The following is a 26,391-nucleotide window of genomic DNA, read 5'->3' as shown; positions in this document are numbered from 1 at the left end:
ATAGATTTTGGATGCTAGCCCTTTATCTGATATGTCATTTGCAAATATTTTCTACCATTCTGTCGGTTGTCTTTTGGTTTTGTGGACTGTTTCTTTTGCTGTGCAAAAGCTTTTTATCTTGATGAAATCCCAATAGTTCATTTTTGCCCTTGCTTCCCTTGCCTTTGGTGATGTTTCTAGGAAGAAGTTGCTGCGGCTGAGGTCGAAGAGGTTGCTACCTGTGTTCTCCTTTAGGATTTTGATGGACTCCTGTCTCACGTTTAGGTCTTTCAACCATCTGGAGTCTATTTTTGTGTGTGGTGTAAGGAAATGGTCCAGTCATTCTTCTGCATGTGGCTGTCCAATTTTCCCAACACCATTTGTTGAAGAGACTGTCTTTTTTCCATTGGACATTCTTTCCTGCTTTGTCAAAGATAAGTTGACCATAGAGTTGAGGGTCCATTTCTGGGCTCTCGATTCTGTTCCACTGATCTATGTGTCTGTTTTTGTGCCAGTACCATAGTGTCTTGATGATGACAGCTTTGTAATAGAGCTTGAAGTCTGGAATTGTGATGCCGCCAGCTTTGCTTTCCTTTTTTAACATTCCTCTGTCTATTCGGGGTCTCTTCTGGTTCCATACAAATTTTAGGATTATTTGTTCCATCTCTGAAAAAAGTGGAGGGTATTTTGATGGGGATTGCATTGAATGTGTAGATTGCTCTAGGTAGCATTGACATCTTCACAATGTTTGTTCTTCCAAACCATGAGCATGGAACGTTTTTCCATTTCTTTGTGTCTTCTTCAATTTCTTTCATGAGTATTTTATAGTTTTCTGAGTACAGATCCTTTGCCTCTTTGGTTAAATTTATTCCTAGGTATCTTATGGTTTTGGGCGCAATTGTAAATGGGATCGACTCCTTGATTTGTTTCTCTTCTGTCTCGTTGTTGGTGTATAGGAATGCCACTGATTTCTGTGCATTGATTTTATATCCTGCTAATTTACTGAATTCCCGTATGAGTTCTAGCAGTTTTGGGGTGGAGTCTCTTGGGTTTTCCACATACAGTATCATATCATCTGCAAAGAGTGAGAATTTGACTTCCTCTTTGCCGATTTGGATGCCTTTGATTTCTTTTTGTTTTCTGATTGCTGTGGCTAGGACTTCTAATACTATGTTGAAGAGCAGTGGTGATAGTGGACATCCCTGCCGCGTTCCTGACCTTAGGGGAAAAGCTGAGAGCTTTTCCCCATTGAGAATGATATTCGCTGTAAGTTTTTCATAGATGGCTTTTATGATATTGAGGTATGTACCCTCTATCCCTATACTCTGAAAAGTTTTGATCAAGAAAGGATGCTGTACTTTGTCAAATGCTTTTTTGCATCTGTTGAGAGGATCATATGGTTCTTGTTCTTTCTTTTATTAATGTATTGTATCACGTTGATTGATTTGCAGACGTTGAATCAACCTTGCAGCCCAGGGATAAATCCCACTTGGTCATGGTGAATAATCCTTTTAATGTACTGTTGGATCCTATTGGCTAGTATTTGGTGAGAATTTTTGCATCCATGTTCATCAAGGGTATTGGTCTGTAATTCTCCTTTTTGATGGGGTCTTTGTCTGGTTTTGGGATCAAGGTAATGGCGGCCTCATAAAATAGGTTTGGAAGTTTTCCTTCCATTTCTATTTTTTGGAACAGTTTCAGGAGAATAGGTATTAATTCTTCTTTTAATGTCTAATAGAATTCCCCTGAGAAGCCATCTGGCCCTGGGCTCTTGTTTTTTGGGAGATTTTTGATGACTGCTTCAATTTCCTTAGTGGTTATAGGTCTGTTCAGCATTTCTATTTCTTCCTGGTTCAATTTTGGTAGTTGATAAATCTCTAGGAATGCACCCATTTCTTCCAGGTTATCTAATTTGCTGGCATAGAGTTGCTCATAATATGTTCATATAATTGTTTGTATTTCTTTGGTGTTGGTTGTGATCTCTCCTCTTTCATTCATGATTTTGTTGATTTGGGTCATTTCTCTTTTCTTTTTGATAAGTCTGGCCAGGGGTTTAATCAATCTTGTTCATTCTTTCAAAGAACCAGCTCCTAGTTTCGTTGATCTGTTCTACTGTTCTTTGGTTTCCCTTTCATTGATTTCTGCTCGGATCTTTATTATTTCTCTTCTCCTGCTGGGTCTAAGCTTTATTTGCTGTTCTTTCTCCAGCTCCTTTAGGTGTAGGGTTAGGTTGTGTATTTGAGACCTTTCTTGTTTCTTGAGAAAGGCTTGTATTGCTATATACTTTCCTCTCAGGACTGCCTTTGCTGTATCCCAAAGATTTTGAACAGTTGTGTTTTCATTTTCATTTGTTTCCATGAATTTTTTTAATTCTTCTTTAATTTCCTGGTTGACCCATTCATTCTTTAGTAGGATGCTCTTTAGCCTCCATGTATTTGAATTTTTTCTGACTTTCCTCCTGTGATTGAGTTCTAGTTTCAAAGCATTGTGGTCTGAAAATATGCAGGGAATGATCCCAATCTTTTGGTACCAGTTGAGACCTGATTTGTGACCTCGGATGTGATCAATTCTGGAGAATGTTCCATGGGCACTCGAGAAGAATGTGTATTCCATTGCTTTGGGATGGAATGTTCTGAATATGTCTGTGAAGTCCATTTGGTCCAGTGTGTCTCTTAAACTCTTTATTTCCTTGTTGATCTTTTGCTTAGATGATCTGTCCATTTCAGTCGGGGGTGTTAAAGTCCCCCACTATCACTGTATTGTTGTCAATGTGTTTCTTTGCTTTTGTTATTAATTGCCTTATATAATTGGCTGCTCCCATTATAGGGGCATAGATATTTACAATGGTTAGATCTTCTTGTTGGATAGACCCTTTAAGTAGGATATAGTGTCCTTCCTCATCTCTTATTACAGTCTTTGTTCTAAAATCTAATTTGTCTGATATAAGGATTGCCACCCCAGCTTTCTTTTCATGTCCATTAGCATGGTAAATGGTTTTCCACCCCCTCACTTTCAATCTGGGGGTGTCTTTGGGTCTAAAATGAGTCTCTTGCAAACAGCATATTGATGGGTCTTGTTTTTTAATGCAATCTGATAGCCTGTGTCTTTTGATTGGGGTATTTAGCCCATTTATAGTCAGGGTAACTATTGAAAGGTATGAATTTAGCGCCATTGTATTGCCTGTAAGGTGACTGTTATTGTATATTGTCTGTGTTCCTTTCTGATCTATGCTGCTTTTAGGCTATCTGTTTGCTTAGAGGACCCCTTTCAATATTTCTTGTAGGGCTGGCATGTTTGCAAATTCCTTTAGTTTTTGTTTGTCCTGGAAGCTTTTTATCTCTCCTTCTATTTTCAATGACAGCCTAGCTGGATATAGTATTCTTGGCTGCATATTTTTCTCGTTTAGTGCTCTGAAGATATCGTGCCAGTCCTTTCTGGCCTGCCAGGTCTCTGTGGATAGGTCTGTTGCCAATCTAATATTTCTACCATTGTAGGTTACATGTCTCTTCTCCCGAGCTGTTTTCAGGATTTTCTCTTTGTCCCTGAGACTCATAAGTTTTACTATTAGATGTCAGAGTGTTGACCTATTTTTACTGATTTTGAGAGGGGTGCTCTGTGTCTCCTGGATTTTGATGCCTGTTTCCTTCCCCACATTAGGGAAGTTCTCTGCTATTATTTGCTCCAATATACCTTCTGCCCCTCTCTCTCTTTCTTCTTCTTCTGGGATCCCAATTATTCTAATGTTGTTTCGTCTTATTGTATCGCTTATCTCTCAAATTCTGCCCTCATGATCCTGTAGTTTTTTCTCTTTTTCTCAGCCTCTTTATTTTCCATCATTTGGTCTTCTATATTGCTGATTCTCTCTTCTGCCTCATTTATCCTAGGAGTTAGTGCCCCCATTTTTGGTTGCACCTCATTAATAGCCTTTTTGATTTTGACTTGGTTAGATTTTAGTTCTTTTATTTCTCCAGAAAGGGTTTCTCTAATAACTTCCAGGTTTTTTCAAGCCCAGCTAGTATCTTTAAAATCATGATTCTGAACTCTAGATCTGACATCATACTAATGTCCGTATTGAGTAGGTCCTTGGCTGACGGTACTACCTCTTGTTCTTTTTGCTGAGGTGATTTTTTTCGTCTTGTCATTTTGTCCAGAGGAGAATTGATGAATGAGAGAACAAAATGCTAACAGATTAACAATGTCCCCAGCAAATATACTGTATACAAATCAGAAAAGACCTGAAACCAGGGGAAAAGAAAGGGAAAGAAAGAAAAAAGAAAGAGGAAAAAAAAAACAAAAAGAAAAAGATAAAAACAAAAACAGAACAATACAAAGAAACAGAATATGATCAAATGTGATCAGGCTAGTGCATAGATCAGTGCCACACACTAGATTTTGGGTGTATTTTGGTCTGTTAGAAAAAAGTGCCTCCTAAAATTTCAAAGGAAGAAAGACTTATAGATACAAAAGAAGGGTTGATATAATGAAGGGATGGAAGATGACTGTTAAGATGAAAATTATAAAAGATTTTATAAAAGGAATTGATAAGATAAGAGGTTGTTTGAAAAAAGAAAGAAGATTTAAAAAAAAAAAAAGAATGTGATCAGGCAGGAGACTAGAACAAAGCCATACACTAGTGATTTAGGGTATATTTTGATTTGTTAGAAGAAACTGTATCTCAAAATTTTAAAAAGAGAACAACTTATATATATATGCCAAAAATAAGGGTAACTACTGGGAAGGGATAAAATATTCTAAAAATGAAAAATAAAAAAATTTTTTTTTAAAGGGATTGATAAGATGTTGGTTGAAAAAGGGAAAAAGAAAAATTAAAAAAAACAGTTAAAAAAATTAACTTTGAAAAACTAATGAGTCATGGTAAAAAAACGCCATGATTTCTATGTGCAGTATTCCCCTAGCGCTGGAGTTCTCCCGTTCTCCTTGATCAGTAAACTTGGTCTTTGCTTGCGGGCTGTTCGTGCTGATCTTCTGGGGGAGGGGCCTGTTGCCGTGGTCCTCAAATTGTCTTTGCCGGAGGCGGAATTGCCCCGACCTTGTCGGTCCGGCCTAAGCAAGCTGCTCGGGTTTGCTCTCAGGAGCTTTTGTTCCCTGCTAGCTCTCGGTACAGCTTTGGGGGACCACAGTGAAAATGGTGGCCTCCCAATCTCCGCCCGGAGGAGCTGAGAACTCGGGGCCCCGCTCCTCAGTGAGCCCCCAGAGAAAAGCAGTCACTCCCGTGTCCCCGGTCTCTGGCCGCACTCCGTGCTCACCCAGCCTGTGACGGAGCGTTTCCATCTCTGGCACCTGACCCCGTGTGGGGAGTCTCCAAACCCAGCAGATCCCTGCGGTGCGCTCCCGCGCCGCTCCTCCCGGGGGAGGAAGGGGAGTCTGCCCGGATATGCCGCTTGTTGGGTCCCTGCTGGAGGAGCAGTGGCCCGACTGGGCCGCAGATCACACTTTATGGCAACCCCGACCTGAGAGCCTGCTCCTTGGCTCCATCTCTGCAGCCAGCTTCCCTGCTCTGATCCCTGGGAGCTCTGCCGCACAGAGGCACCCCCGGTCTTTCTGTGATTCCCAAGGGTCCTGAGACCACACTGTCCCAGCAAGGGTTCTACCCACTGCTTAGCCACTGGAGTGACGTCCCTCAGCAGAGCAGACTTCTAAAATTTCCGATTTTGTGCTCCGCTGCTCCATCACTTGCCAGAAGTGGCTGACGGAGGCCCCCTCCCACCATTTATCTTCCTGATATCTCCTCGGATTCACTTCACATGTCCTACCTTCCAGAAAGTGGTTGCTTTTCTGTTCAGAGAGTTGCTGCTATTCTTTTCTTCGATCTCGAGTTCGTAGGTGTTCAGAATGGTTTGATGCCTATCTAGCTGAATTCCTAGATGGAACTAGATGAAATTTAGGTCTCCTACTCCTTTGTCATCTTGTTCCGCCCCAAGCTAAGTTTTAAAAGAGTTCCTCTGTGTTGAGATTAGAGTATAAGGAGAACAAGGGTAAGGCAGGGAGAACAGTGAGCATATATTGAAATAATCTAGGTGGTTTATACCAGGTTCTTGGGGATGAAGATGGTGAGTAGTATTTGGATTATGGATGAATTTTAAAGATAGAGCCAGCAGTAGAAATCTAGTACAAAAATATGCATTGGAGTGCATGGAGGTGAAAGCAGAGAGACTAAAACCCTGTATTTTTGTTTTGTTTTTTTTTTACAGCTATGAAAACCATGCTAGAATGATTCCTTTCTTCTGAGAAACCCACCAGAATAGCTTGTGTCAATATGCAAATATAAAACAAGTTCCCCCTCAGTGTTCTGGGGGAAGAATGTAGAAACAGTATATCTGAATCCAAGAATAGGCTCAGCTCTGAAAATGCATAGGATTTTAAGGCCTCTCCTTCCATCTCATGAATATAAGAAGCATAAAGAGCTTAAATTTTCAGGGGTATGGAGGGACCTGTGTACATGCGAAGTGTGGGGTGATATATTTGGATAGGATAAGATCAAAATTATTATAACAGATCTGATGCACTTGACTGGAGCCAAATGAGGCTGGCAGATGGGAAGGAAGAACTAAGGCCTGTCTTGGAGTGAACTTAATGTTAGATGCAGCATATTTGGACTAATGGTAAGGAGTAAACATCATGACATGAGATTTTGAAAGTAAAAGCTTCATCCAAACCCTAGAAAGTGACTACTACTAGAGCATTCCCTGACTCAGTGGCACTAACCTGGCACTGTGGCATGTCGTGGAAGAAAATGATTACATAAATAGGAAATAAATGAGCTGGTCTTGAAACATTGTAGTACTTCATTAAGCTTTTGACCATATGTTATATCCAATGAATGCTCTTCTTATTAATAACAAAATTAATAATAACCAAATTAAGCAGACATTTCTTAATGTCACTTTAATTCGCTGGTTAAAAAGTTACATGCTTTGGTGGCACGTGGGTGGCTCAGTCGTTAAGCGTCTGCTTTCAGCTCAGGTCATGATCCCAGGGTCCTGGGATCGAGCCCCGCATCGGGCTCCCTGCTAGGCGGGAAGCCTGCTTCTCCCTCTCCCACTCCCCCTGCTTGTGTTCCTGCTCTCTCTCTGTCAAATAAATAAGATCTTTTTAAAAAAAGTTACATACTTTGGAGGTACATTAATTCTATTAGGGTGTGGAAGTAACACTTATTTCATGAAGTATTAACTAAGGAGTTCATGAGCAGCCTGAAATAATTAGCACCACAATATGTGTTTGTTTGTTTGTTTATTTGTTTTTGCCATGGATTATCTTAAGATCTAGGAAAATTCAGGTTTCTGTATCATGTATTTTGATAGATTTGCGCATGAAAGTATACTAAGAAAATATGACAATCATATTAACAATAGCATTCATAACATTATTTTGTTATTTTATAGCTCCTTCCTAAAATGTAAAAATTTAAAAATCCAGTGCTTATTTAAGGTAAAGTCTTGCGTGATGATGAAGAATTTGGGTCCTGGAATCAGACCTCTCTGTGTTAAGTCCTTGATCTCATTTTCTAGCTTGTGATTGGAGCAAATCACCTAACCATTGTGTGTATAATTTCCTCATGGGCAAAAAGAGGATAAAACTTAACAGCCATCTTCAAGGACTGATCTATATCTACATCTATCTATCCATCTATCTACCTATCTAGATTGATTGGTCTATCATCTATCTATCTATCCATCCTAATATTAGTGCTTATTGCATAATAAGAACTAAAAGAAAGTTAGCTATTATTATTCTTAGGAATAATTTCTCCACTTTTGAGTTTTAGATATTTGAACTGTTTACTCATTTATTCATTCAACAAGTATTGGGAACCTACTATATGCCACGCAGTGTGCTAGGCCCTTGGCCTATACCTGTGATTCAAATGGACATAATATTTGAACTCATAGATGTTGCAGTATAGGGCATAACATATTTAAAATACTGAAAAAGCAAATGCAAACCTGAAAAGTGAAATAAATAGATTTTTAAAGGTCCATATAGCAGGTCAAATCTAAGCTAGAATAGTTTTTTTGTTGTTTTTCTTAAAATTATATGTGACAAGACTATTTGATTGAATGGGAAATATCCAGGTGGAGAAGGGGGAAGAAGAGTATTCTAGGCACAGGGAATAGCAGGGTCCAAGAATCAGAGGTAAGATTTTTTTTCAGGAAACTAATAAATCCATTATCAGTGGAGGACAAGCAGTAAGGGGAGACTTCCATTGGTGAGGTTGTAGAAGTAGGAAAAGATGAAATTGTGTATAGTTCTATAAGCCATCCTAGAAATCTACAGCTTTACCCTGAGAGCCCGGGGAAGTCACTGTGATGATTTATGGCAAGAGTAACATGATCATATATACATTTAAAAAAAGATTACTCTACGTTGAGATAGTGAGGGTGGAGGAAGGCAACTGAGAGTGGTCATAGTGGGATCAACAAGCAGACCATTGTAGCAGTTCATTCACGAGATGATGGTTTAAATGGAGGAAAATGAAAAGAACCAAAATGTCTTTTAAGATGCATGATCAAAGGAATTTGTAGTTATTTGGTTATGGAAAGGAGTGACAAAGAGAGAATAGCCAAGAACAAGACGCGGATTTCTGGGCAAATTGCCTGAGAAGATTGGGGTACCAGTCACCACCTGCAGGTGGTGCAGGGCAGCCTAGAGCAGTAGAAGGTGTTGCTTCGCACTGTGAATTGTGAATGTGCTAATGTCAAGTAGGCAGCTGGGTATGTGGTTCAGAATTCAGGAGAGAATTTTGGACTGACGATAGCTATTGTTACACCCCAAAATAGTTAAAGCCCAGTGTAAGGAGGGAGATATCCCCTGGAATAGAGTATTGAGTGAGGAGAGATGGAAGCTTAGGATAAATCTTGAGGAACTTATTGACAGAAAAGGAACAATAAACAAAAATGAAGAATAGTTAGAGAAATAGTAGAAAAAACAAGAAACTTAAAGGGACAGGAAAATTTAGGAAAGAGAATTTCAAAAAGGAAGAATCAACCAATGGTTCAAATTCTTCCAAAAAGTTAAGCAAGGTTAGAATAAACACTACTGATTGAGTTTTGGAGCAGAGAAGACATTAGTGACTTTTATGAAAGCAGTTTCAGTGGATTTGTGGAAGTTGAAACCAGATTAGAATAGACTGGAAACTAAAAATGGGATGAAAAAATGGAAAACGTGCAGTCAACACCTTGTATCAGTTTGGCTGCAGTGTGGAGAGATAGAATACTAGTTGGATTAGTGGGTCAAAGGAAAGACGCTTTTGTTTTGTTTTATACATTTTTTAAGATGGGGCCATATAAGCATTCTTAAAAGCAGATGAAGTGGAGGTTAAAAACATAGTTGTGATACAGTGGAGAGACAGATTAAATGTACAAGGTTCAGAGAAGGGAGAAAGAACTGGAATCTAGAGAATAAATGAGAGGATTGGCCTTGGAAAGGATGAAGGGCAATTTTTTTCTTTGAATCAGGAGAAAGGAAGTATGGGTATAACTGTACTTTGGATTACATCTTTGGTGGTGAACATTGGAAGAAATCCCTCACATATCTGCAGAGGATATGAGGCAAAATGAAGGGTTTTATTTTCAAACATATTAGAGAAGGTTTAATGTCATTATGGGGAATGAGGAAGAAGCAGCTTAGGTAAACTGAGTCATGGAAAATTTTGAAAGCCCAACTGAAGAATATTAAACTTTTTTATATCAACTTGTGTAATTGATATTACTTCACCTAAATTATAGCATGGAGAATGTATATAGTGGATTCATCTGGGGTTAGGGATTTGGCATTTATTTATGGACAAAGGAATTTTAGGAAAAAGTATAGTGGACAACAAGGATCAAATCAAAATAGATGGGAGAAATATAAAGATATCGGTAGATAAATAGGTAGAGACAGGGTAGACATGATGATAGGACAATGGTTTGAAACTCAGCAGTGTGTGTGTGTATATATATATATATATATTTAGAGTGTAATTACAGTAGCAGAGTGACATATCCAGAATTTTAGGAGACTGTGGTCAGTGAGATTTCTGAAGTAGTTTAATGTGATTGTTTGGTTTATTCTGTGGTAAAAGAAATGTGTGGTTGAAATGGACTGGAGGAAAATGCTATTTCAGATGTAATAGAATTTCAGATATAATATTGAAAATGTGGAATTCAAAAATAATAATACAGTTTGGCCAGAGAGTAACAATGTTGAGCTGGATGCCAAGGTTATTAAAAAAGAAGTAAAAATGACTGAGAAATTGGTAGATACTACAGAGGGTTAGGAGGATTGAAGAACTGAAATGATGTGAGCCACAAATGAGCAGGGCTAATAGTCTGAAAGTAGTATGAGGGAACAGGGAAGACACTGACACATGGACACAACTCTGTATAATTACATATGGTCTGGGAAGTAATGTGTGGCCTTTACTTGACAAAACTACCAGGGATATGGTGTTCTCAGAGAATAACAGAGTTACACGTCAGGTCAGCAGATGTAGAGGACACTGAAACTCTTAAAAATATACAGGAGATTGTGAATCAAGAGATATACGAGCTGAACTACTTTTGAAGTTTTTGCATGGGATAATGGTCAAATATTTTTATGTGGGGAAGAAGTATAGAATATCATCAAGGGAAGAGTATGAGAGAGAATACAACACTGTGGGGGCTTAGTTTTTGGTGCTTACCAGAGAAAATCGGGACATAAGATGATTACTGCTGATCCTCTCATCTCCCTGAGGAAGGTGGGACTCTCACTTCCCCACTTTGAAATAAGACATGGTGTCAGTTGTGTTAGCTAAGGAATTTTTTTTTCGTGTAGTCTTTTACTTATTTTTTAGCTTAGAGTATTTAAGCAATTAGTTTTTTCATTTATTTAATGTTGTTGAAGTATAATTTACATACAGTAAAATTCACCCATGTTAAATACAATTTTATGAGTTTGAAAATGTATCCATGTTACCACCACTACACTGGTTATTTTTTTTTTTTTTTTAAAGACTTTATTTATTTATTTGACAGAGACAGACACAGTGAGAGCAGGAACACAAGCAGGGGGAGTGGGAGAGGGAGAAGCAGCCTTCCTGACGAGCAGGGAGCCTGATGTGGGATTCGATCCCAGGATCCTGGGATCATGACCTGAGCCGAAGGCAGACGCTTAACGACTGAGCCACCCAGGCGCCCCACTACACTGGTTATTGAACTTTTCCTTCACCCAAACAAGTTCTCTGTGTCCCTTTGCTTTCAGTGTACCCACCCACTGTCCTAATCAACAACAGATCTAGATTTGTTACTGTAGATTACTTTTGCCTTTTCCAGAACTTCCTATAAAAGAAATACTAGAATATGTACTCTATATCTGAATTCTTTTGCTCAGTATAACATCTTTGAGATTTATCCATGTGCTTTCATGTCTTGGTAATTCATTCCTTTTTGTGGATAAGTAGTACTCATTGTATAAATATACCAAAATCTGCTTACCTATTCACCCATGATGCAGATTTGGGTTGTGTTGAATTTGGAGCTATTATGAATAAAGGTGATATAGGACATTTGAGTATAAGTCCTTGTGTGGACACATTTATTTGTCTTGAATATTGTATGTTTATCTTTATATGTATCTTTACTTTCAAAAACTGGCCAAACTGGATATACAATTTTATATTACCACCAGAAATTTATAAAAGTTTAGTTTATCCATATTATTACCAATATTTGGTGTTTTAAAAATTTTAGCCATACTAGTAGCTGGTGGTATTGGCTAATAGTACTGAGTATCCTCTGATGAATTTACTGGATATTCATATATCTTCTTTTGTGAAAAGTCTCTTCAAGTCTTTTGCCCAGCTTTTAAAAATTTTTTAAAATTAAAAAAAGTTTTTTTAATGTTTTTTTATTTTATTTTTTCAGACGTAGTGTTCAATAATTTATCAGGTTGCGTATAACACCCAGTACTCATCACATCATGCACCCTTCTTAATGCCCATCACCCAATTACCCCATCCCCCTACACTCCTTCCCTCCAGCAACCCTCAGTTTGTTCCTTATAGTTAAGAGACTCATGGTTTTTCTCCCTCTCTGATGACTTCCCATTCAGTTTCGCTCCTTTCCCCTATGATCCCCTGTGCTGTTTCTTATATTCCACATATGAGTGAAACCAAATGATAATTGTCTTTCTCTGGATTGACTTATTTTGCTCAGCATAATACCCTCCAGTTCCATCCATTAACGTTTTTATTTTAATTCCGGCTAACAATATGGTGTTATGTTAGTTTCACATGTACAATATAGTGATTAAAAAAAGGTTTTTATTGAGTTGTAAGGGTTCTTTATGTGTTCTGGATACAAGTCCTTTGTCATATATGCTTATACTCACACACATACACATACATAAACGCACACATACACAATTTTCTCCTAGTTTTCTTTTCATTTTCTTAATGGTGTCTTCTGAGGAGTAGATTTTAAATTTTTGTGAATTCCAATTTGTCATTTTTTTATGGTTTGTCCTTTTTGTTTCATATCTAGGACATCTTCGCTTATAATGAAATTTCTCTTCTATTTTTGTTTTAAAAGTTTATAATGTTAGCATTTATATTTTAGTCTATGATCCATCTCAAGTTAATTTTTGAGAAGTACGTGAAATATCAAAACTTGTTTTCTCCCTCCATATGGATATCTAGTTGTTTAACACCACTTGTTGAAAATACTATCTTTCCTCACTTAATATTTTGGCATCTTTGTGAAAATCAATTCATTTTATGTGTTTGGTTATTTAAGGGTTCTCCCTTCTCCTGCATTGGTCTAGATATACTTACAGGTAATGTAAGTCTTCCAACTTTTTCTCTTTCAAAATTGTTTTGCTATTCTAAATCCTTTGCATTTCTATATTAATGTTAAAATCAGCTTATCAATTTCTTTAAAAAAAGTTGGAATTTTGATTGGGTTTGAGTTGAATCTACAAATAAATTTGAGAATTAACACCTTAACAAGATTGAGTCTTCCAGTACACTAAAATGGCATATCTCCATTTCTTTCTTTCCTTTTTACTTTGTCTCAGAAATTTTTTCTAGTTTTTAGTATATAGGTTCGTTACTTATTTTGCTAAATATATCCCTTAATGTTTCATATTTTTGTTGTTTAAGAGTATTGTCTTTAAAATTTACTTTGTAATTGTTTATTGCAGTTAATTACTTTTAATTGGTGGTCATATTAAACTAATATTTTTTGAGCATCACTATATGCATTCACTTGCTTTATCTTGGAATTATCATGATGAGGAGTTTGTTGAACAAACTCAAGTGGGCATATTTACTCTGTAGGTGATGACTAGAAAGATAAAATGTGATTAGGCTGGGGAAGAAAAATTGAGAATGAAGTAGAAGAGATGTGTTATAGCATCTATGTACATAAAATATTAAATTGTCAGTGGATATGAGTACAGATGGTGCCTTACTTATGATAATGTTTGACTTATGATTTTTTGACTTTCCAGTGGTGTGAAAGCAGTACACATTCAGTTGAAACCACACTTTGAATTTTGAATTTGACCTTTTCCTGGGCTAGTGATATGAGGCACGACACTCTCTGGTGATGCTGGGTGAGACAGCAAGCTAAAGCTTCCTCAGCCATGTGGTCATGAGGGTAAACAACTAATACACTTACAACCATTCTGTACATATATAACCATTCTGTTTTTTGCTTTGAGCACAGTATTCAATCAGTTCCATGAGATAGTCAACACTTTGTCATAAAATAGGTTTTGTGTTAGATAACTTTGGCCAACAGTAGGAGAATGTAAATGTTCTGAGCACATTTAAGGTAGCCAAGCTAAACTATGATGTTTGGTAGGTTAGTGTATTAAATGCATTTTCAGCTTTTGATATTTTCAACTTACGATAGGTTTATTGGGACATAACCTCATCATAAGTCGTGGAAGATCTGTATTTTTCAAAATTAGCTTTTTAATTATTTATAATAATGATGATACCTAGGTTTGGTTTTTGTGTGTTTTTTTTTTTTTTTTTGCCCTTTCTTTCTTTCTTCTCTTTCTTTCTTTCTTTCTTCCTTTCTTTCTTCTTTCTTTTTCTTTCTTTCTTTTGGAAAATATCACCACAATTTGAGGCATCCCAATTCCAAATAACCATTTCATTGCTAAATGTAAAAAAATAAGAAGTAGGCTGATAATATATAAATTGTCCATTCCCCTTTTAGATGCCATCTATTATTTATTCAGAAAGCAATCCCTAATCTGGGAGCCGAGCCAATAAATTGATTTCATTTTCATGACTTATAACAGTTTTGGATAAGAACCATTGTTATAACTTTGTAAAATTGGGTAACTGTTTCCTGACAACCTACAGGAAAATATATGATTTCCTATAATAAAACACTGAACTTCATCCAATTCAGAGAAATATGCTGAATTCATAAACAAAATTAAATCCTCTAATGTAGAATGAATATAGATATTATGGCCACTGGAATTGTTCTTAAACTTGAGCTGCTATTACTTATGCAAAATGTCTAAGGAAGATGAATGGCTCATTGTTGAACCCATTGAACAAAAAGCTTTGATTTCCAACAGTGATTTTAATCAGGACTCATTATATGATTTAGAATAAGATACTTAAAAAGTCCATGCTGCTGTTTCATCATCAGTGTACTAGAAGGAAAAATACACTTTTTCCCTGTTCTTGAGCTCATCAAGTTGTAACGAATAATACTGCTAGTGTACCCTACTAATATAAATGCAAAAATGTAATAATATAAAAATTATTTAAATCTAAGCATCAGTTAGATAAATTAATCCTAAAATAAAGTAGGGCTATACAGGATTAAACATTTTTAAATGCTGTATATGTCAAAATACATGTTTCATCTTTCCCAATGCAACACTTTCCATCCAGGTAGGCTTACTGTTAAGCACAGAGGAAGGCAGCATTTTGAATATGAAGTGAAACCATAGTTATTAGATCCAAGAGCTAGGAGTCTTTATTTAATGATTATAAATTGAAAGCTAATCTGACCATAAAATCTTGAGATACTAAGAAGGACATCTTGATTTGTCTATAACCAAGAGTCTTATGTATGGAGACAGATAATTTTTTATTTGGAGTTGTCAATCTTATTCCATTATGGCATAGAATATGTGCAGTTTTCACAATCCTTTGCACATTTTAATGTTTGATATCTAAGGAAGGCATGATATCAAGTGACATATATACTCATTTCTTTATTTACATTTTTAAAGAAGAAATAGAAACTGTCCTTGGTTCTAAAGATAGAAAGATTGGTTAGAAACACCAAGGAGTTCACGATCTGTCAGAGAAGAAAAACATATGAAAATGTATAATAAAATACTAACTTGATAGGACATTAGTTCTGATGTATGTGGTGTTTTTGAATGAAGTCATTTTAGAGAGATGCATTCTCTAAAATTAGCGTAAAGACTAAAAGCATTTTTGAAATATTTTTGGAAAAATTCTGTTACAGAAGATTTTGCTACTTCATTCTTGGACCAAAATGGTTGTCTTGGGCTTTTCTTTAACATTTTTAGAAGATAATTTATTGGCTTTTGACATTTGAAAAAATCATATCTGCATCTTAAAATATATTATCCCTAATGCAAGGGATTTCCAGGAATAAGTATCCAGAATGGGTTGAGAAAAGTAGAGTAGCCAAATTTACTCACCCATTCCTCTCCTGAATCCAAAGCTCGGACACACTAACATAGAGTCTAATTTTTATGTTAATCTTTCATTCCTCCTTTCATATATTCATCTGATAAATGTTTATTAAGTGCTTACTATATGCAGGGAATGTGCTGAACATTGGACTGGCAGTGATGAATGAAATTTATTTCTTCCTTGTGGAAAAAATAATAACAGATGACACATAAGCCTAAGACTGATGTGGGGCTTCATACTTCTTCATAAATTCAAGACAGCTAGGCCCAGGGTGCTAATCCAACCTGAGTTTCCACACCTGTTACTGTCAGAAATGCTGGAAAAGTAGAGAAAGAATGGAAAATCCGCCCCTGTGCTTTCTCCATGCCCTAGTGTGTCTTCTGGCAAGGAGAATCATAAAAGTGAGTGGAGAAGGAAAATAAACCAAGGAGCAGATCTTGCCTTTAGGCACAGAACTGACCCAGGCTAGTAAAATGTGGCACATAAAATATGGAGAATGCACAATGGAATGAATGATCGGAAAATGAAATAAAGGGAAAAGTATAAAACATGGTCAAATAATAGAAATATAAATGAAACATAATAAATACATATCTGAGAGTAGAAAAGTAATATTTGTCCTTGCATAAAATAAATGATAGATTGCAAATTAGTGGCCAGATAATACATGCTAGAGAAACTCTGGGTGAGAAATTCATTTAAGCTGACATAATTAAGTGATGCTTCAAAAAATGTTATTATCTGAGCTAGATCTAGAAAGGCAAGTTACTTCATATAGCACTTAACAAATACTTGCTAAAAATCTGTCATTTGGCTGCAATGAGACTCTTGGACTTTCTTGTAAAATGGGAAGTTGGATTGAGTGTACTTTTTCAGTCTGAACCACTCACTGCATGCCTTAATTTTAAGGGTAAAGAGGTAAACTCTTAGGTGGCTGGAATAGAGGAAAAATATGACAGGCAGAATGATGGTTCCCAAAGATTTCTGTGTACTAATATTGGAACCCATGAATGTGTCATCGTACATAGCAAAAGGGACTTTGCAGTTGTGATTAAGCTAAGGACCTTGAGATGAGGTGATTGTTCTGGATTATTCAGGTGAACTCAATCTGATTACATGGGTACTTAAAATTGGAGACACTACCTTAGGATGGTAAGAAAGGGGGAGATATGACAATGGAAAAATGGTCAGAAAAATGTTATGTTGCTGGCTTTGAACATGACAGGAGGAGACCAAGGAATATGGGTGACTTTTAAAAACTGGAAAAGTAACACAGCCCAATAACATCTAGATTTTAGCCCAGTGAGACCAGTGTTGGACTTCTAGCCTATGGAACTGGAAGATGAGAAATTCATATTGTTCTAAGTGCTAAATTTGTGGTAATTTTTGTATCAGCAATAGGAAACTAATGTAAGAGTGTTTATGTAAAGGTTACAGTAGGTCAATGATACAGAGGGGAAAAATATCAAATGTTTTTGATGAACAAAGATAAGAAGTTGGTAAGAAATTTGGCTGAGATGTGAGTGTATATAGAGCAATAACAAGAGATGAATCAGTACAAATGGGTTGAGTTAAATTATTGAGGGCCTTGAAACTTAGGCAAAACAGTTTTATTTATTTATTTGATTATTTTTCATTTGGTGAAATTATAATAGGAAGTTATCAAAAATTCTTGAGCAGTGTATAAGTTTAAAGGAGGGATGCCTGGGTGGCTCAGTCGGTTAAGCATCTGCCTTCAGCTCAGGTCATGATCCCATGGTCCTGCATCAGGCTCCTTGCTCAGCCGGGGAACCTGCTTCTGCCTCTGCCTGCCGCTCCCCCTGCTTGTGCTCTCCCTCTCTCTGACAAATAAGTAAATAAAATCTTTAAAAAAAATTTAAAGGAGAAAGTATATAGTATAAATACTTTGCATTTTAATAAATCATTAAAACAAATCATAAAAGTCAAAACATTCTTATAAAATTAATAATATAGTATGCATATTTAAAGAACTATATTCTGAGTATTTCACAAGAGATTAAATTCTTTTTTATAATTTTAAAATAAGATTGACTCCAGCAAACTGTCATTATTTAAATAAAAACATTACCATGTGCATACACAACCTACATGATTCCTTGAATATCAACAGTAACAATGAAATAGTAGTCCTTTCGTTAATAGTCCTGAGTTTATGTAGTTCTATGGCATCTTGCAGAAAGTTTCATTTAATTAAAAAAAATGAGTATCTTCTAGGGACTAACTTTAGGAACAAAGATACTTTTTGCAGAAAATTTTATTGAGAACAGATTTTAACATTGCTATAATAGACACATTAACTACTGGATAAAGTTAGCCTTATAGAAGAAAGATGAGTTTATTAGAATTGTCAAACTCCTAATGAGTTAATGAAATCCTCAAATCCTGCTGGCTGTATTAATGAAAAAACTCAAATGCAAAATCTCTGTGGGAAGTTGTAATCTATGCCACGTTTAAGAAGTGGCTAACCAGTGCAACTTTATAACTGAGTATATTTAAATGGGCTTTTCTTAAGGAAACAGGAGGAGAAGGTGAGGGACAAGGAGGAGAGGAAGGAGAAGAAAGCAGGATTTCTAAGAATGTTCCTGTTTACAAAAGTATAAATTAACTTTAAAAGACCTGATTTATAGTTAAGTGAGCTCTTCTTTAAGGGTCTGTGTTATTTTGGGCCTGAGGAAAATGGGATGGAACAAACCCTTTTCTCTGCTTTGGAAAGAAAGGGGATCTGCTGTTTCATTTCTTCTTTGGGCAATTCATTGTAACACCACACATGGTAACAGTCCACAGAGGCACAAAACAGGTTAAGTGGACATTTAGTAAGATACTTCAAATCTATAACTCAGGAATTGGCTGCTTAAAAGGTATTCACTTTAAAATTAGTTTTAATTTTGGCTTTTAAATAAAATCTAGATAATGTTATTAGATTTCACATTCACCAGAACAATAAACATTTAAGACATTTTGGCAATATCATGTGCTGGTGAGGTTATGGAATCAAGAGGACCCTTATATATTGGTAGTGGTTGTATAAATTGATACAGCAAGTTTTGAGAATGATTTGGCAATATCTGGTTAAGTTGATCAGGATCCAGCGTTCCACTTCTAAGTGCTGTATTTACTTCAGAAAAACTGTTGCATATGTGCAGAAGAAAATATGCACAAGGGTATTCAATGCGACATTGTTGTTTGTAGAAAAAAAACTAGAAAAAACCCCTAAATATCCATTATTAGAAGTGGATAATTTTACATTCAGCAGTCACAATAAATAAAGAAAATAAACAGAAGAATATTGAAAGAAAAAGGCAAACTCTTAAGAACTCATACAATACGATGCCTGTTATTAAAAATTTGAAACACATAAGAATAATATATATTGTATGTAGACATTCACAACATATCATATATTTGTATGTGAAAAGTATAAAAACTTGGACGAAAGGATACATTTCAGTTTGTCCAGGATCCAGTGGGGATGGCACGGAATAGATTGAATTAGGCTACAAAAAAAGGACTTTGATCAAAACTTCACTATTTTATGTCTTTCCACAGTTACTGGAAGAAAATGTGAAAGCATGTTTGTTTAATCTGAGAGTGGGAACAAGGTATTTGTTAGATTACTTTTTTGTACTTTCTGTATTTTCAAATAATTGAAAAATAAAGGATCATATTTTATTTCACCATATATACTCATCATCTCATGAATAATCTGGTAGTGGTTTTAATTTGGGTTGTTTTATGTGGTTCCATTAATTCTATTTCAGTCTCAGATCATATTTTTCATTTCAGGCAGCTGGCCTATATTCTTCCTTAGACTGTGTTCTTATAGCACAAGGATCTCTCTAGTACTATCATACATTTGATGATCCATTTACAAAGTTCTTTCTCAGAGATTTTCAAAATATGTCTGGAACTATACCTAGCAATATTTCTATTAGTTTTTTTTTCAAGATTAAATTGACTGCCCCACATATGATTCATTAAACACAAGCTCTGGAAAAATAAGGTCACCATGAAAAAAATGTAACTTTATTCTGGACTGGCTAATCTGATTGATGGAGATAAATATGTGCCATTTCTGAGAAGAAGACTAGCTTGTCATTAGAGATGATCTTAATCATTGATACCAAGGGATTCTAATGGGGGCGGCATTGTTCTTTTCCTCTTCATTCTTGGGAGAGAAAGTTGACCCCTTAGCTTGCTTCATTACCATTCTTCACAATAAATCATTGGCCCATTATGGACAGCCATTTAGAGAGCAATAATAATAATAATAGTTAACATTTAAAGAGCTTTTATTATTTGCAGTGCTGTAATCAGCACTTTACATGGATTATCTCATACCATTTTAACAACTTATAAGGAAGAAGCTATTATTATTTACCTTTATAGATGCAGGAACTAAGGCTTATAGGGGCCCGTGAAATCTCAAAGAAAATAAAAACTCTAGGTCACTGACAGCATAATCCTAAATTAAATTATAAGCACAAAGTATTTCATTTTAAGTTTGGTAAATGTCTTAGCAAAGAAAGTCTATCCTGTGGCAAAGAAATCTGGAAAAAAGTGGGAAATGATGTTTGCTGGTGAAAGGAAAAGAAGAGCTATGGATATGTGGTTGGGGTCAAGAAACACATGGAAACTTCCATCAAAGGGAAGCAAGTTCTATTCTTTCCTGATAATATTGGGAGACAAGTCCCACACAGTTGGTGTATTTTTCTTCTTTGTTTTCTATATGGCTTGAGGGTACCCGTGGAAGAAATCAAATCCTAAATAACCAGAAGCAAGACAACAATATCAGAAGGAAAATGGTAGACCAGGGATAGGTTTAGTAGGTGCATGGCATCTGTAAAAGGTAGTCTGGGGGAGATGCACGTGGATGACTATTCAGGAAGGGTGTGGGGCTGGCTGGTAGTGCATGGAGGCAGCACAGGCATACAGAGGAATGCTCAGAAAGTTAGGTAAGTTGGGGCGCCTGGGTGACTCAGTCGGTTAAGCATCTGACTCTTGGTTTCGGCTCAGGTCATGATCTCAGGGTCGTGAGATGGAGCCCCGGGCGCTCTGCTCAGTGCAGAGTCTGCTTGAGATTCCTCCCCCACCTTTTTTGCGGCTCCCCTACCTCCAGCATGCACGCGGGCACTTTCTCTCTCTCTCAAATAAGTAAAATCTTTAAAAAAAAACAAAACAAAAAGAAAGATAAGTTAATACTAAGTGACATGCTGCAGGAGTCTTTTATGCAAGCAAGGAGAAGAAAAGGATTTCAGATAGAGTGAACAAATTTCATAGACTGAGGTAATTTGGAAATTCTCAATTTTCACATGAAGCTTGCATTTTTAACATTGCATAACGGTTAAAGCAGGGCAGTCCAATAGAAACTTCTCTCTAGCCCAGGCCCAACTGGAACAGGCTTACGTGAAAAAAGGATTTTTTTTTTCGTTAAACTTTTATATGTTTATACCCATTGTACCCTCAGTCTTTTCTCTCTTGACCTCAACTTTCCCTCCTCCTCTCCATTTACACTTCCTTTCCTCTCCTCCAGAAACCGGAATTTACCATCCATAAATGATCCCGTACAACTTTCTCATTCTACACTGTTCTGCCCTTGCTTGAGTACTTTTTTGCTCCTAATTTTAAAAGATCTTTTTTTCTTTTAGCTCTTTATCTGCCCGCCATTTCTTCCTTTGTTCGCATTTTTACCTGCATGCCTTCATTTACTTTTTTAGACCCTCACTTTGCCCTTCCTACTCTGCTCGCTGTCTAGGGAGACTGACCTACACGGATAATATAACGAGAGGCCCTCTTGTCCTCTAGTAGCTTACTGCAAGGAGACTGCTGCAAGAGATCAGAGGGTGGCGAGAAGAAAGCTCAATGCGTTCAGTCCTCTGCTTTCCCCTGCGGAATCCCTTCCCGTCGGCTCTGTCCCTTGGCCGCAGGTCAGAGCTCCCACCCTAGCAGTCCTCCCTGGAGGACTCTTGCTTTGGCTTCCCGAAACCATACTCCCTTCCTCAGTTTTGGTCTAGGAAGAGTAATGGTTCAGATTTTCTAGCCTGGACTCTGGCCATATCTTTTATGATTTCTTTATACCCTGCCCACCCACACCTTGGTAAATACTTCGTGTATTATACAACTACCCCAGTTTGAGTGTGTCATCTGTTTTCTGTTGGGACCCTGACCAAACCAGCCATTTTAAGGCACTTTTCCTTTATTTCACACTTTCCTGATTTAGTTGGTCCTAAACACCCATTTATCTATCTATCTATCTATCTATCTATCTATCTATCTATCTATCTATCATCTATCATCTACCTATCAATCAATCTATCTATCATCTATCTATCTATATCTTATAATTGCCTGTTTTAATCTTTATTCTATTAAAGAGCTTGTAGATTAAAAATATTTCAAGAATGAAGTAGTCTGGTATCATCCTTGCCATCTACTAGCCATGTGGTCATAAGCAAAACATTTATTTCCTCTGAACCTTACTTTTTTATTATTTTTTTCTTTTTCTTCTAGAAAATGAGGAGAGTTATATTAGATGATCTCTAAGATTATCTTCTGGTTTTACGATTCTACAATTTCATAAAATAAGCAATATATAATTTTTCAGTCTCATCGATGGCTTAACTCTGGCCCTTGCTTTATTGTGACTTTATATGAAGACTTCTCTTTATGAAAATATCATCACTTTTTATATGTAAAAATTTAAAAAGAAGAAAATAAGCCTAAATGGGTTCAAGATATAAAAATACCGATATAAAAACAAAAAATAAATAGCTTTCATAACTACGTAGCTTTGAATTTGAAATTTAAACAGTATAATTCTATCCAAAACTAGAAGCAAAAGAAGAAAGTTAAGTGCAGGTAGTTATTTATTTAATGCACGTTGATTATATGTACTTTGAACCTTCAGATTGGATGAGTACAATTTATATTTTCAGGCATGGGATATGGGAAGAACAGTTTCTTTAAAATTTATCTATAGAAGATTTAGCTGGCAGTTGAACTTTTCCATTTCATTTGCCTGTTATCTCTTTAGACGTGAAGAGATAGTTTTTTGAAATATGTGATATTCTAAAAGGGGCAAAGAGACACTCTACATTGAATGGTCAGATCTCAAGGAATATTTTATCCATATTTAGCTTTGGATAGAAGATTGAACAATTTTAAGATGGAATTTTGGCCACTGTTTCATTGGACTTGATATTAAAATACCAAATCATAATATGATAGAAATATTTCCAAATAACATTTGTATTATGTATTTTTTTTTTAGCTGGAAGGTATTTTCTTCCAAAGAAGTCAAGCAAGTACACCTGTGTTATTAAAGTTTTTACTTTGATAGCCCCAGAAAAGAAAAAAAACTGTACATAGTGTACAATATTTAAATTCCATACTTGAGACAGACCCATGCCGCCATGCAATTGGCCACAGAATTCAGTTTCTGTCACGGAATTTGCCCTGTGGAGATCACCGTGCAGCTCCACTCTCATGTGGCTGACAGAGAAGCGAGCAGGAGTTTTACATTTGCTTTGCCTTGGCTCTGGCTTAGGAAAATTGCTCAGGCAATTGCTTTTTGTAGCATGTAATGCTGTTAGTTCCTTCTCCACTGCTAATAGCCTCCCACCCCCAAGCAGACCACAAAAAGAATGGAAGAAAGAAAAACCACTACATCTCCTAACCCTATTGACCCATGTATCAACAGAGGGGGGTAGATTTTCAGTCCTGCTTCCTCACACTGTGTGGATTCCAGGACGCCAGTGTGGAACCGTTTACTCAGTGCTGAGCCAGGTATTTCCCAGCATTGTGCCAACATTCTTCTTTTAATTCAAATAGATTATAAGTTTCAGGAAGAAATAAAGCGAAACTTTAGAAAAGTTAGGAGAAGGAAGGGAGATTCTGAATGCACACTTATGCATTTCATGGAATGTTTATTATGCTAAACATGTGAATATGTATATTTTATGTTTTTAAAGATTGAAACAGAACAAGATTCTGCTACTAGATTCAAGCTAGCAAAGTGACATTAAAATTTGATCAGCTTCTTGGTGGTCTATGTAGTATTTACAATAATCTTTTCTCGTTTTTGGTGACATGGTCACCGCATCTGGTGGAGATCAGCATATCATGCCCTCCCACAGTGCGGGTGACACAGGTGGCTCTGCAGGCTGAGAACATACATATATTTTTTTTTTTTAATGGCTTAGAGCTTTTTTTTTTTCATAAGCAAAGGTTATTTACTGTAAAGGTGATACCCTTTGGAAGAGATTCAGAGAAATACCATGGAATGGATTTACTTTTATATGTAATGTATTAATTTTTAAATATACATTAAAGCAGTACATTCAGTAGAACAGAAAGAAAAAGCAATTTATTCACCAGTACTAAATTCACTTCTTTTTTTTTTTATTTTTTTATTTTTTTTTTATTTTTTTTATTTTTTTTATTTTTTTTTAAAGATTTTATTTATTTATTTGAGAGAGAGAGAGAGAATGAGAGAGAGCACATGAGAGGGGTTAGGGTCAGAGCGAGAAGCAGACTCCCCGCCGAGCAGGGAGCCCGATGCGGGACTCGATCCAGGGACTCCAGGATCATGACCTGAGCCGAAGGCAGTTGCTTAACCAACTGAGCCACCCAGGCGCCCCTAAATTCACTTCTTAATGGGCACATTGTTAAGAGATAAGAAATAGAAAAAAAGTCATGTCTACTTAGATAGTTTTCACATAGACAATGGGGTTAGAGAGATTAAGTTTTTCCTTAAAGAAATAAAGACAATACATGGAGGTTGCTTATTTTTATTGTTCACAGCAAGTCGGACTGCTCATTTAATGGAACTCAGTAATAAAGTTCAGTTTTCTTGTCTATCAGACTAATTTGTTGTTTTTTTTTTCTTTTCTCCCCCCTCGGACTTGGCCTTATGGAATGGTAATCTCTCAAGATTTTGTGGAGATGGAAGAAAAAAAGAAGTGTTAAGACTTTTCTACCTCAATCAGCTGATTAATCTTATAGAATAACAAAAATTTGAATTTACCTTGATAATCTGGAACCAAGTCAGTGCCTGAACAGGCCCTTAAAACTATTATTACCACAAAGAAAAGCACCTTATCCACTTTATTTTATATGAAATAAAACACTCTATTAATGTTCCATACAGGGCGACAGTCTAAATTCTTATCTCCCAAAATGTATATGTTCAAGGTTGCCCATTGTAAGAGGATTTCCTGTGATCTAGGAGCTGCCAATATACTGTATCAGAGGCTTCTATTCCATCATTAAAATATGCCAAACTGTTCCCCGCAAAGATTTGAGCACCTACCAAGTTAACAGGAGGATTCCTTTTTTGTTTTATTGTTTTGGTGGATTCATTATCAGAACAAGTTTTCATTAGCAAATATATAAATTTATCATAACTTCAGACCCCTGAAAGTGATTCAAAATAAATCAGCCATGATCATTACTGCCAACTGAGACCATTGGAAAGGGGCCCTGGAATAGTGTAATTAGTTGCCATTACGTGGCTGTAAGCCTGCAATTTTCCTACTGACTCTGACCCACTGCCTTGCTTAAGTAAGTATTTGCACGCAAACTCATGATAATTGATCCCCTTCTGTGTCAAGTGTCTTCATAACTTTAAAAATTAAAGAGGCACAGTGTCTCAAGAGGTTTGGGTAGGCAATTTTATTCCAATTTTATTATCACAATGGGTCCATAATATGCATGGAGTGTCCTTTCTGATTAGCCATGCCTGAGCAGTTATCCACTCTATTTCTGTATTTTCCTGTTTTTCCCTCCTGTTCTTTCTCTTCCAATCCAGGCTTCCCCTCATTTTCTGAGAAATCAGAAGAGGCTGCTTCTAGAAATTAACTAGCTATGCAGATTAGTTACCCAGAATCAGGATTGGCTAAAGCAACGTGTTGTTCCCTGCTAAATCAGTTGTCTCTATTACAAATGAAAATGATTTCTTTCTCTCATTTCAGGAATTGGGGGAAAAATGTCTAGGTGACTGGGTACAAATGAAAACTTTGGTCAAAACATTAGAATGTATTTTCTAAATGCCCTCAATACCAAATTTTAGAAAGTGAGTGTTTTGTGTTGGTCTCAGCCTATCAATAGTGACAACACTTCTTGTGATGAGTACTGGGTGTTATATGTAAGTGATGAATCACTAAATTCTACTCCTGAAACCAATATTACACTATATATTAACTAACTAGAATTTAAACAAAACTTTGAAAAGAAAAAGAAAATAGTGATACTATTGGCTAGGAATGCCCGGGGCACTATCCTGGGCCCTTATGATTTGTGGTGAGCCCCACTGACGTTTCTCTGACCAGAGTCAGTGGTGTGGTTGGACTGGTTCTTGTGATTCTCCTTACTGCAAGACACGCTTCAGCACCAACCATCAGAGAACTTTGATAAAACAAGGTTTATTACTCAGAAATCCTGCAGGGTACATGGCATGTTCATGGCCTCACAGCAAGGTCTCAGGTACAGAGAGAGAGAGAGAGAGATCGAGCTCAAGGATCTGGAGTTCTGTCTTTATTGTGGTCAAGGGAAGGGTTCCTGGGGTTTTTTGGGTTTACTCTTCATTGGTGAATTTAAAACATAATAGCAGGAATTAAGGCATCTGAAATGAAAAGCAAGTGTCACTCTAGCAGGCAGGTATCTAGGTCACCCAAAGCTTTCTAAAAGGGGAACTTCATAAGTGGGGCCGC

The 26,391-nt window shown here is 36.5% G+C and overlaps 1 protein-coding gene across 2 annotated transcripts in view; it reads left to right on the top strand.

The window, feature by feature from the left end:
• Positions 1 to 26,391, top strand: part of LOC113917584 (casein kinase 2 subunit alpha' interacting protein) — a 121,555-nt gene that overhangs the window by 38,562 nt on the left and 56,602 nt on the right. The window contains exon 1 of one of the 2 annotated variants that reach the window (XM_027585444.2): positions 19,266 to 19,284. The exons of the other annotated variant lie outside the window; for it this stretch is intronic. The gene's annotated coding sequence lies outside the window, so the exon portion shown is untranslated. Of the gene's footprint in view, positions 1 to 19,265; positions 19,285 to 26,391 lie in introns of those variants that run through there. 2 annotated transcript variants of the gene reach the window in all.

This window comes from Zalophus californianus, chromosome 1, assembly GCF_009762305.2.
Source record: "Zalophus californianus isolate mZalCal1 chromosome 1, mZalCal1.pri.v2, whole genome shotgun sequence".
NCBI lineage: Eukaryota > Metazoa > Chordata > Mammalia > Carnivora > Otariidae > Zalophus > Zalophus californianus.
The sequence above is the reverse complement of the archived record's forward strand: the minus strand, read 5'-3'. Positions and strand labels throughout refer to the sequence as shown.